We start from the raw sequence: 13,119 nt of genomic DNA, 5'->3' as shown, positions 1-13,119 counted from the left end.
ATGGCTAACCTGTCTATGGCAGATGGCAGATCCCTTTCCACCAGCTCCTCTGCTTGATTCCCACTCATGAATAACATGCTTTTACCCAGGGCAAGTTTATCACCAGAAAATTCACTACCATGGAGATTGGCTCAGCTTTGATACCTAATATTGTACCTCTAAGTACCCTCAGTGCCTCTCCTCTCTGACAAAAGAAAAAACCCTCTTCCCAAAGCCTCCTTGCCTCCTTTCTATTCTCTGTGGTATATTTATTATCTCCTCCCCATTAGACTGTGAGCTTCTTGAGGGCAGGGGCTATCTTTCTTTTTCTTATTTGTGTCATCAGTGTTTGGCACAATGCCTGGAACATAGTAGAAGCTTAATCAGTAATCAGTGTTTATTGGCTACTTAATATTGCCCTAAGGCAGGTCATTCCATTTTTTAAATTTAATATTTTCAGTCATGGTGACTCAACTTTTTATGGCCCCATTTGATGTTTTCTTTGCAAAGATACTAGAGTGGTTTCCCATTTCTTTCTCCTGCTCCTTTAATAGGTGAGGAAACTGAGGCAAATAGGGTGAAGTGATTTGACCCAGGTCACAACAGCTAGTAAGTATCTGATGCTGGATTTGAACTCAAGTCTTCCTGACACCTAGCCTGGCATTACATCCACTGAGCCACCTAGCTGCCCCATCCTAATAATTAGAATTATCCAAGAATAGAATGGGGGAATTGAGGTGACACAGTAGACAGAGTGGATTAGGCTTAGATTCAGGAAGACTCATCTTTTGGTAATGAACATTTAACAAATGAGAAACTGAGGCTGAAAAAGATTAAACAACTTGTCCAGGCTAGTGCTTAAGGTAGTATTCAAATTTCAAGTTTAGTGCTCTACCACCATATGACCTTTCTAAAATGGGGTATCCAGAACTGAATACAGAAGACTAGATATGGTCTGATCTGGGCAAAGTACAGCATGACCACCTCTTTATTTCTGCAAGCCATACCTATCTTAATGTGGTTCAAAGTCAAATTTGCTTGCCATCTCACACTGATGACTCATATTAAATTAGGAGAAACAACAAGTCCATGATCTTTCACACATAAACTGTTACCTATTTCCTCCTACTATAATGTAGAATTGATTTTTTTGAACCCAGGTATAAGACTTTAGATTTATCCCTATCACATTTCATTTTACTATGTTTTGCCCAATGTTGTAACCTGTTGAAACCTTTTTGGATCCTGGCTTTGTTGCCCAGTGTGTTAGTTGTACTTTTGTGTTATCTGCAGATTTGGTAAGGATATCCTTGAGAGTTCATGGGATAAACATTACTGAACCAGACCATTATCAGAGACAGAACTGTTGTCCATAACCATCCAAGCACGAGACTGATTCCCCCCAAAATTAAGAATGTTTTAAATATAGATCATTGTAATAGATACTCATAATCTCCAAACTATGTGGAATGAAAAGATTTCAAAATATAGAGACCTTGAAGCAGAAATCAAAATTATGTATAAAAATAAGCATGTGGTACATGTTATCCCCATAATCTTGTCTGCTACTGTTATTATTTCTAAGCTGTTATCAGTAAACTCCCAGAGAAAGCTCTAATGCCAACATTTTTCATCAACTACAAAATGATAGTTATTTTAACCACCTGTATAATAAATACTCCATAGAATATCAATTATAAAGGAGTCAGGATGCTGACTTGTCCCAGAACTTTAAAAAATTTTTTTCTAGAACTGGTTTTTATCAGAAATCCATAAAAAAATGGGAATGAGATGAAAACGAATAACTGATACATATAAGATAATGTTTTGATTTTGCAAAGTGCTTTACAAACATTCCCTCATATAAACCTCACAACCTCCCTATGAGTTTGGTACCACAGGGAAGGGGTACCCTATTTTACCAATAAGGAAAGAGAATCAGAGAACTTTATGCCTTGCCTATGATCCAAATAACTAGTAAGTCAGGATTTGAGTCGACTACTCTTTCCACTAGGTAGACTGCTTAAAAAGAAGCCATAAGTGTATATAGATTTATAGTATATGCATATCTATACATGTGCAAACATATATTAATATACCCACATTAATGTGATGTAGATAAATATTTAACATATATTTAATGTCAAATATTAAAGTTCCATTATAAGATTTAATAAGAAGAAAACTAGATTTTTACAGGAATTTATCTACTTGATTACATTTGTTTTATATCTTGTATTACCAGAAGACCTTTATTAATTTTACAAAAAAGTTTGGAATAATACCACCAACAGTGAAATTCTAGATATATCTTACTTTATATAGTAGATATTTCTCTAAATCATAGAATTTTAGAGCAGGGATGCATGCCCCAGAGGGATAACTCTGAAGAATAGTCCATAATTATGCTATAGGTATTATGAGAGAATTCCTTGAGGACATCACTGAACCCCACTGAACAAGAAGTGTTCTGGAGTAATGAAGTCATGCCCACAAATTTTTCTGTGTTGACTGTGTATCTTATCATTAGCTATCAGATGGTTTCAACAGCATAAAGAAAACAATTCAATTAATCCAGCCAAATGATCCTTACTAAAGCTATTCTGACATTTCTTTAAATTATGGAAAATACATTATTAGAATGCCCTCCACCTCCAGAGAAAGAACTGTTGGAGTCAGAATACAGATCAAATCATACTGTCTTTCCCTTTAGTTTATTTGGGTTTTTATTTGGGGTTTTGGTTTTCTATTAATATTCTCTTATAAAAATGAACCATATAGAAATATGTTTTGCATGATAATACATGTATAACCCAGATCAAATTGCTTACTAGCTCTGGGAATGGAGAGGGCAAGGAGACAATTCAGAAAACAAACATGGAAAATTATTGCATGTAATTTGAAAAATAAGATATCTTTCAAAACAAAAAATAATAAAAGGAGAGGGTTGGACTAGATGATTAAAGGAAAAAAGGAAAGTACTTTGTAGTTAGCCATTTTTTTCCAAATTTTAATTTATAATCTTTTAGTTCCTGGAAATTTTTATCATTCCTTTAACAAATTATAAAAGATCCTTCTAATGGTCAGTAGATATGGTACATGCTGATACACATTAACTAGAGATGATGACCTTTGAGTAGCAAAGCACAGACTATATTGAGAAAGAGTAGTTTAATTACTCATGGGCAACAGCAGTTCGAGTTCTTTAGAGGTCAGTCCCAAACTTAGCTACGACACCAGCTCTCCAAGAGCTGGGTAATGATGATCTGCAGTGACGCCGCTGAGACTGTATTTGGACCTGCAAGAGGAGAAGGGCAAAATCTGAAGCTGCTACAATCCTGGGAAGGGGAAAGCTATGTGGGATGTAGGGAAGTAAGCCACACTTACCAAGAGAAACTTGCCTGGCTGTCCAGCAGTTAAAGTTCAGAACTTTCTGGAGTCTTTCCAATGTGGGTATTATAATGTTATTTTGAAATGATTATGCAATATGTGTGTGTGTTGACTATAAATCAACATGGGAATCATATTAAATTTCAGGTAAATTTTTTTCTAGCTAACTGAAATAGCAGTTAGTCCAACAGACTACCAGGATTTAACCCATTGGTTAGGAAACAATACCAATACCTGTATATCAACTAACTTTTAATCTGATATTATTTATGATATAAACGTGGTTTAAATTTTTTTCAGGATGAACAATAGCATCACTGGTTGGTTGTTGTTTTTTTAAACGCTTACCATCTACTTTAGAATCAATACTGTATACTGGTTCTAAGGCAGAAGAGCAGTAAGTGCTACGCAATGGAGGTTAAGTGACTTGTTCAGGATCACACACTGGAAAAAATCTCAGGTCAAATTTGAACTGAAGTCCTCCATGGTACTCTATCCACTAAGCCACCTAACTCCCCCAAAATTAGGTTTGTGAAGACATGATTAAAAGCAAGATAATTTATGACGATATTTTATCTTACTAATTACATTTAATAACAATTTTCTACATTTTCTGAAGTTATATAATCCAAATTGTCTCCTTCTCTCCCCATTACCAGTGCTGGTAAGCAATTTGGTCCGAGTTATACATGCATTATCATGTGAAACATATTTCTATCTTGTTCATTTTGTAAGAATGGCAAGATAATGTAGACTGAGTTTACGGTCTGAAGGTTTGAGTCCCACATTGCTAATTTAGCTTCTCTCCCTTCTCCACCCTTGATCTATGGGAAATTTTCTCTAGTTCTGCAGAGTTTAAGGCTCGAAGAGAAGTTCTTTCAAAAAGCCTATTCTTCAGGGCAGCTGGGTGGCTCAGTGAATTGAGAGCCAGGCCTATGTATAGGAAGTATAGGGTTCAAATCTGGTCTCAGATACTTCCTAGCTGTGTGGCCCTGGGCAAGTCACTTGACCTTCATTGCCTAGCTGTTACCACTGCCTTAGAATCAATACAGTGTTGATTTTAAGACAGAGAGTAAGGGTTTAAAAAACAAACAAACAACCCCTACTCTTCCACCAATACATATCCTTTGCTGGGCAATGTTTTCAGCTTATCTGGTCAAATGAGCTCCAGATCTTATGCAGAAAACCAGGGATCAAATCCTGACTTCAGCACTTTCTGGCCATGTAACCATAGGCAAGCCACATACATCTCCCTCCAAGTGCATAGAATGATACTTTTTAAAGAAATTAATAGAATTTATTTCAAAGTATCCCAGTTCCTCCCTCCCCTCCCCATACCACAGAAGGCATTATCCAGCAAAGAGATTATGTATTTCATGTTTTCATTTTTCTAGAGGTGAATATATTCATCAGTTATTCTTCAAATATTAATATTTGTATATGATGTACTCTTGGTTCTACTCATTTCACTCTTCATTATCTCATGTAGTTCTTTCCACGTTTTAAAAAAATTGTCATTGTTTCTTATGGCACAGTCATATGCCATCACACTCACATGCCACAATTTGTTCAGTCATTCCCCAATTGATGGGCATCCCCTCCACTTCCAGTTCTTTGCCACCACAAAGAGAGATGCTATAAATATGGAATATAGAATTTTTTTCCCTTTTTTCCCCTTTTCTCCTTGGGAAACAAATCTAGTAATGGTATTGCTGGATCTAAAAGTAAACAGAGTTTTATACCTCTCTGGGATAATAATAATAATGTTATATCATGGAATAATTTTTTAAAATTTCACTAACATTTTTTAAAATTTTTAGTTGAACTTCTCCTTCCCCACTCATTCCACCTCATGGAATAATTTTTAATAGACTTGTCTTATAAATCTTAAAGCACTCTGTGAATATGAGTTACTACAACACTAAAGGGCAACACTAAAGCATCTATGTGGCACAGTGGATAAAGCTCAGGGCCTGGAGTCAGGAAGATTTATCTTCCCGAGTTCAAATCTGGTCTCAGACATTTACTAGCTGTGTGACTTTGGGCAAATCATTTAACCCTATTTGTCTCCAAATGACCTGGAGAAGGAAATGGCAAACCCCTCCAATATCTTTGCCAAGAAAATTCCAAACAGAGTCTCCAAGAGTCAGACACAACTGAAAACAACTCAACAATAATAAAAGGCAAGGAATGTTGTTTACAGTACATGTAGGCTCATTTTGCTGGTTCTTTTCACTTCAGTTTTTTTCCCTTGTTTCAAAGGAGACTCGTCCACTGTGAAGAAATGACGGTGATATAAACAACAAAAGTAATCAAGGTAACTTTTGAAAAATCAAAATATTTTGAATAGAAGAAGAAACGTAAATTGTCACTTTGTTATTAGTTGAGCATTACAGAAAATATAAAAGATTTTTGTGCAAAGTAACATATTAAAGTCAGAGAATTTTAGAGCTGGAAGGTAACTATGTCATCTAATCTGATTCTACTTAAAATTTTTTTTATTTTAATAACAAATTCTATATAAGTTTTCCAATTCCATACTTATTATATCATCCCAATTCCACTTTAAAGAGAAGGAAACCAAGACCTAGAGAGAGTTGGTGACTTGCCTAAAAGGTCACAGGAGCTATCTAGTGACAGAACTGGGAAGAGGCCCTTAGGTCTTCTGACTTCTAACCAGTGCAAGAGTAGGTGCTTAATAAATGTTTGACTGATTGATTGGCTAACTAGATTGTTTTCTCTTTAAAATTTTTTCTTATTGGGGATTTAGTCACTGACAATAACAAACATTTCCATATAAAAAAGAGGGAAAAAAGGTTATAAAGGAAACTGAAAATTTTTGTTTTTTGAAATAAAAAATTACAAACTGTAACAAAAACCTCTCAATTTAATAAGATATTAATAAAAATGCCCTCTATGTCCCCTTATAAACTGTGTGTATATATATATCTATATCGATATTTTAAACCCTTACCTTCTACCTTAGAATCCATACTATGTATTGGCTCCAAGGCAGAAGAGTAGTAAGTGCTAGGCAATAGGGGTTAAGTGACTTGCCCAGGGTCACACGAGTGGGAAGTGTTTGAGGGCACATTTGAACCCAGCACTTCCTGTCTTTAGGCTTGGCTTTCAATCCACTGAGCTACCCAGCTGCCCCCTAAACTCTGTATATTTGTTTCAAAAAACTTTACTTTGTTTTAGTAGTCTAGGCAAAATAGGGTTAAGTGCCTTGCCTACCATCTGTTACAAGGGAATCACTTTAAAAGACTGATATATATTAATTTAAGGTCGCCAAGGAATCAGCTATGTAATTCCTAAATGAAAAACTCAAGTCAGCCGTCAGCCTTTTTTGGAGTTTAATTACAATAGGAGCAAGAAAGGAATTAGAGATATATATAGAGAGAGAAAGGGGAGAGAAGGGAATAGGGCTTAAATACCCCTTCTGTTTAGGCTGGGCCAAAAGGCCCAAGCCCTTAGATAGCTGGGGCAAAGAAAAGAGATCAGTCCCTTTCACTCACATGTCCAAAATGGAGAAACAGTCTCAGAGGCCCCCACCTTCAGCTTCCTTCAGAGCAAGCTTCCTCAGAGCCCAGGAACCACACCGACCAAAAACTCAATCCTCCTCCAGTCTCCAGACCCTCCTATCTTTAAGGACACCATCCAAGTTGCCTCCCCTCAGTCCTCACATCTACCAATCACTCTTCATCAATTTCCCTGTCAATGGAGGCTCTCGCTTAACCCAGGACCGCCCAGAGGTTTCTGGCTTTTGCACATGTCTGTTGAAGGTCATATTTTTCAAATGATTAAATCTTTACTCCTTTGTTCCAGCCCTTTCTAAATCCTGTTAACTTGAGTATGGTAGAGATTGGAATAATTAAATTTTGATCTAGGCTGCAGCCCTTACTCAATCCTATTAGGACTGAATAGGGTGGAGTATCTCCATTGTATCAATTCTAAAATCAATCAAGACTCAAAGAAATTCCTGTTCTATGCTCAAGCATAGGTCAAAGTCCTTTCCATTGTTCAGCAAAGGGTTTCTGTCCTAAAGTAATCTTAAGAAGGGAAGAGAAGGAACCTCCCATGCCAATGGAGTTCCCATTCCAATAGACTATCAGTAAGAAATTTTCCAAGTATGAAATATCCCAATGGTGAAATTTTCAACAATTATAAGTCTAAGGAAATTTGAGGTTTACAATCCCCCCTGATGATCATTGGGAGACTAGTCTCCCCATTGATCATTTAACATAATCATTTTGTAGTTCTAAATTCACTTCTAACTAAAGATATACACAATATTCAATTTTCTAAGAGAAATTAGAATAGTGAGAGAGGAAATAGAAAAGAAAAGAAAGCAAAACCAATGTTTGCTAGGCGCATTGACAGAAAGCCAAATTAGGGGCAGTCCCTTTTGGCATAAATGTTACAATAAATGTTCAATCAAAAGTTCAGTCCAATCAATCACATCCAAAGTTCATTCTTGATCTTCTTGATGAAGTGTAGGTTTTTGGCATCTTTCTGCAACAGTTCATTCTCTGGATATAAAAGTTTCAAGCTTCTTTCTTGAAGATCTTTTCTTGAACAAAATCAAAATCTTTGAAATTTTTATAAAAGTAAAATCTTAAACAAAAGTCTTGGATTTTTATAAAAATAAAATCTCAAACAAAAAAAATTCAAAAATTCTTAGATTTTAAATTAAAATACAATCCCCCCTGAAGTAAGTATTAAAAAAAAAATATCAAGTTAAGCTCAGAATGCAATGTTCAGGTATGGGGTTGTATGTGTCAATTATCAAAAAAATAGAAAAATAATCAAAAACATAAGAAAATTTCAAAATAGACCTTGTATAGGTCCAGTTTAAAGTAATTTCTATCCCACAAGTATGTAGGACAGAATGCAGTAATATTTCACTTAGCCATTTGTAGCCAAGACTACAGGAAGTTGCCATAATATAAGAAGAAAAGAATTAGAATTCTATTTTGATGGGGAAATGTCATTCCCTTGTCTGATTTTTCCTCAAGGATATAGGGAGCCAGCATGATAGTCAAGCTTTGTACTTGTTTGAGTACTTCAAAAGGAGTGTAGATACAAGGAAGTCCTACGACTTAAACATAAGTTAAGCGTCGCAACCTTGAGTCTCACTTTAATATTTCATGTGTGCTCTATTGGCACTATTCAGGTTTAGTCTGTGCTCCTTGTTTTTATCCCTTTTCCTGGAATCAGACACAAACATTAATCACAGTCCTATAATATTTTATCAATAAATGGCAGGTTCCCATAGTTTAAAGCTTTTAGGCATATATTGATATTATAGCAAGAGTATATATATTAACTTGTATTACTGCAGGAAAAAATATTAATATTAATTATGTGTACCTTCAGTACAAAAATGAGAAAAAAATCAAATATTCTGATCGAAAAAGAAAAGAAGAAAAAGAAAAAGCAGTAATTCAATATATTCTTGAAAAATACAGCATCCATTTGTCTATGGATTATTATCTCCAATTCATATGATAAGATAGAGTCACAATTCATATGATAGGATAGAGTCAGTCTCAGCAGAAGATGCTTTCTTCACATGTGAGCAGTGAATCCAAGAGTCCCTTTCTCCAATCTTTATAGATGTTGGAGTAGTTAATAATATTTGGAATGGTCCTTTCCATGAAGGTTGAGTTGCTCCAGTTCGCTTGAAATTCTTGATATAAACTTTTATCTCCTGGGTTCAGGTCATGCAGAGAAAAGTCTTAATGGTCCAGCTTGTACTGCAGCTCCGGATTCATGAAGTTCACGTAGTTTGTGCTGTAACTCCCGTTCTTGCAGCTGTAAACTTGAAGTCAAGTTAAAAAAAAAAAAAACAAAACTGACCAAGATCTCTCTAGGTAAGGCTTCTCATGCCAACCTCAGGTTCCACCTTCAAGAGAGCCTCCTTTCAAGAAATGTTTCCAGAGAATTCTCCTCCTTCAGAGCCAGGCTTCTCTCCTGATCCTCCCACAGAGCAACCTCTTCAGTCCTCCATCAGCGCCACCTCACTCAGAGCAAAACCTCCTCAACCCCTCCAGTCCTCAGACCTTGCTATCCTTAAGGAAACCATCTAAGTTCCCCTCAGTCCTCACATCTACCAATCACTCTTCATCAATTTCCCTGTCAATGGAGGCTCTCGCTTAACCCAGGACCGCCCAGAGGTTTCTGGCTTTTGCACATGTCTGTTGAAGGTCATATTTTTCAAATGATTAAATCTTTACTCCTTTGTTCCAGCCCTTTCTAAATCCTGTTAACTTGAGTATGGTAGAGATTGGAATAATTAAATTTTGATCTAGGCTGCAGCCCTTACTCAATCCTATTAGGACTGAATAGGGTGGAGTATCTCCATTGTATCAATTCTAAAATCAATCAAGACTCAAAGAAATTCCTGTTCTATGCTCAAGCATAGGTCAAAGTCCTTTCCATTGTTCAGCAAAGGGTTTCTGTCCTAAAGTAATCTTAAGAAGGGAAGAGAAGGAACCTCCCATGCCAATGGAGTTCCCATTCCAATAGACTATCAGTAAGAAATTTTCCAAGTATGAAATATCCCAATGGTGAAATTTTCAACAATTATAAGTCTAAGGAAATTTGAGGTTTACACATCACAAGCTAGAAAGTGTGAGGTCAAATTTGAACCCAGGTCTTCCTGACTCCAGGTCACTATGATACCTAACTGCCCTTCTTCTGTATACTTTTAATGCTTTACTTATACTTTCTCTCTCTCTCTCTGTCTCTCTCTCTCTCTGTCTCTCTCTCTCTCTCTCTCTCTCTCTCTCTCTCTCTCTTTTTATGTCTCTGTCAATAAATCCATCAATCAACAAGTATTTGTAAACCAGGCACTGTGCTAGGCACTCAGTATGTGCAAAGGCAAAAGTGAAACTGTCCTTCCCTTCCAGGAGCTTACATTCTAAGGTGGGTGACTACAAGTACTTACATAAGTACAAACTTATCTGCAGTATACACATGGTTGTTTGGAACAAGATGGCACTCACAGCTTCATGGTTAGGGGTGGAGATGTGGAACCAGGAAAGGCTTCATTTGATAGTGGTGACAGAATTGAGTGTTGAAAGGAACCAGCTTTTCCAGCCTATGAAAGTGCCATCTAGGGATGAGGGACCCATAGACTGAGGATGAACCAGACCCACTCCGGCAGGTGAAGAGCAGCAAGTAGTCAAGGTGTCTGCTGTGCAGAGAATGAAGAGGGAAGCAAGACTAGAGAGGGAGGATGGGACAGGTTGGGGAAAGTCTTAAATGCCAAACCAAAGAGTTTATGGATCCTGGAATAAATGGGGAGTGTTTGGATTAGGGGGCAGCTGGGAATTGTTCTATAACCAGACCCAACTTGAGGAAAAGCACTTTGGCGTTGGCCTGCAGTGGCTACAACCTGAGGTAGAGGCTACTGCAATGGGCCACATGAGAGGTGTTGACCATCTGAACTAGGTTGGTGGCTGTGGGAGGATGTATTTGAAAGCTGTTGTGGAGAGAGAAGTGATGAGATGCAGCAACTGACTAAATACGTAGGGCTGGTCCAAGTGAGAAAATGAGAATGCCATCAAGGCTGAGAACCTGGTGACTGGAAGCTTAGGAGTATCCATGGCAGTAATGGGCGAGTCTGGGAGAGGGGTAGGCTTGGGGGAAAGGATAATGAACTCTATTTAGGACATGGTGAGTTTGCATGGACTCCCACTAACTTACCCTCTATTTTGTTACCCCAATTAGATGTCCTATTTCATAACAAATCAGCAAAGTAAAGAAAAATACATCAAAACACAACATGTCTGGAGTGTAACTCGACACAGCTGATGGATTGTTGCCTTCAGTGGGTGGAAATCAAGACAACCAGAGCTCAAAGCTGACTTCAGACACTTACTAACTATGGGACTCTGGGCAAGTCACTTAAACCTCTATTTGCCTCAGTTTCTTCAGCTGTAAAATTCAGATAATAATAGTATCTGTCTCACAGTATCATTGTAAAGATTAAATGAGATAATATCTGTAAAAAGCATTGTAGTAGCACATAGTAATTGCTATATAAACGCTTATTAGCCCCACCCCCCTCCTGATACATTTTCTACTATGAAACACTACCCCTTCTTTTGGTCAGGGAAGGCAGTTGAGTTCAAAAACGAGCTCATCATCCTTGCCAAGTTTTTCCCCTGCATTTATTTATATCAACAGAATCCTAGCATTGGATCAGCCGAGAAAGTATAAGAGTAATACAAAATGCAGCAGAAATTGTCTCCTGCAACAAAGTAGACACACAATTTTATATTTTTTATAAAATCCTAATGTTTCTGCCTTAAATATTGTAATTGATCTGCAGTGTTGGGCAAACAGGATTTGCTACTGATTCCTCTGATGAAACAGGAGGGGAAAACCTGCATCCTGAATTTCAGCCCTTTTTTTGTGGCCCTGACCCAAATTCTTTACAGCTGAGTCATGGCATCATCGCTGGTGGGGAGAGAACACTGGCTGAGTACCGGGGGTGGCAGTGAAGGGACACATACTGAAAAGCTATTCCTGTGGTTTTGCTTCTCCCCACCCCCTCCTTCTGCACCATGACTGAGTATTTTTTTTTGTGCATCAAAAGAGCAAGCAGTCACCACCATACTTACTGTATTTTTTTAAAGACGGTACTGATTTCTAGGGAGAAAAAATGCTTTAAATAAGCTTCTGCCAAAGAAGTTTCCTATGTCAGACCACCTCGCGTAACTTCTGGTTTGGAAAATCTGCTCAGTACGCAGGTGATCCTTCACCGTCCCTGAAAAAATTTGACAGCACATACGTTCTAAATGTAAGGGAAGAAGGGTGTCACCATTTAAATGAACTCTGAAGTTAATCCTATTAAAAAGAAAATATCACCCCAATTTAACTAGTCTCCCTTTGGGGATTGTCATCTATCAGGATTGTTGTCTTCTATAATCACAATATTTCATCACCAGCAGATGTTATAAAGAAGTTGTGGGTAATGGGATATTTTCTCACACAAAAAGAACTAGCTTAAACAAAGAGTAACAACAAACAGAGCTTTTCAAAAAATCCTTTCTTTTCCTTCAGTCTTAGAATCAATACTGGGTATTGGCTCTAAGGCAGAAGAGTGGTGAAGGTGAGGCAATGGGGTTAAGTGACTGGCCCAGGTTCACATAGCTAGGAAGTATCTGAGGGCAAATTTGAGCCCCAGATCTTCTGTCTCTAGGCATGGTACTCTATCCATTAAGCCACCCAGCTGCCCCAGTAGGTCTTTCTTTTGATGGAGAAGTATTCATGTTTGAATCCTCCAGGGATCCATTCTGGGATCATTCTTTTTTAACAGTCTCATAAATGATTACACAGCAAACTACAATTTTGCAAATTACAACGAACCCTTAAAAACCTCCCAAGCTAAGAACCACAAAATACTGGAAAGTTTCCCACATGTTTTAAGTGGGTAGAAAAATGGCAATAATTTGAACAGGCAAATGCACCTAGAAAAAATGGCACTCTCAGATATGCTTTCAGGAGAATGAACACTACCATTTAAAGGCCAATCCATTAGACAGATCTGGTCGCTATCCAGAGATGACCCCTTCATCTCTTGCACCTCCAGGGACTGAGCCTGAGCCTCAGCTCCTTCCAATGGGCCTCATGTTCTGGTCCTTTGCTAAGTCACACACATGACCAGAGACTCCCCGAGGCTCTCAGTTATGTAATTTGTCTAGGTTCATCTGATTCCATGAGTCTTTATGGGGAAAG

General features: G+C 37.5%; 1 protein-coding gene and 1 long non-coding RNA gene across 9 annotated transcripts in view; one reads left to right on the top strand and one right to left on the bottom strand.

Moving 5' to 3' along the window:
• Window positions 1-13,119, bottom strand: part of CNBP (CCHC-type zinc finger nucleic acid binding protein) — a 108,298-nt gene that overhangs the window by 55,945 nt on the left and 39,234 nt on the right. The window lies entirely within an intron of this gene.
• LOC103103773 (uncharacterized) lies at window positions 2,959-12,857 on the top strand. Its single transcript, XR_001623878.2, has 4 exons — window positions 2,959-3,428; window positions 5,632-5,686; window positions 10,210-10,299; window positions 11,107-12,857. It is a non-coding gene; the product is annotated as an uncharacterized LOC103103773 (long non-coding RNA).

Source organism: Monodelphis domestica, chromosome 7 (assembly GCF_027887165.1).
Source record: "Monodelphis domestica isolate mMonDom1 chromosome 7, mMonDom1.pri, whole genome shotgun sequence".
Classification (NCBI taxonomy): domain Eukaryota; kingdom Metazoa; phylum Chordata; class Mammalia; order Didelphimorphia; family Didelphidae; genus Monodelphis; species Monodelphis domestica.
Note: the sequence above shows the minus strand (reverse complement) of the source record. Positions and strands in the feature narration are given on the sequence as shown.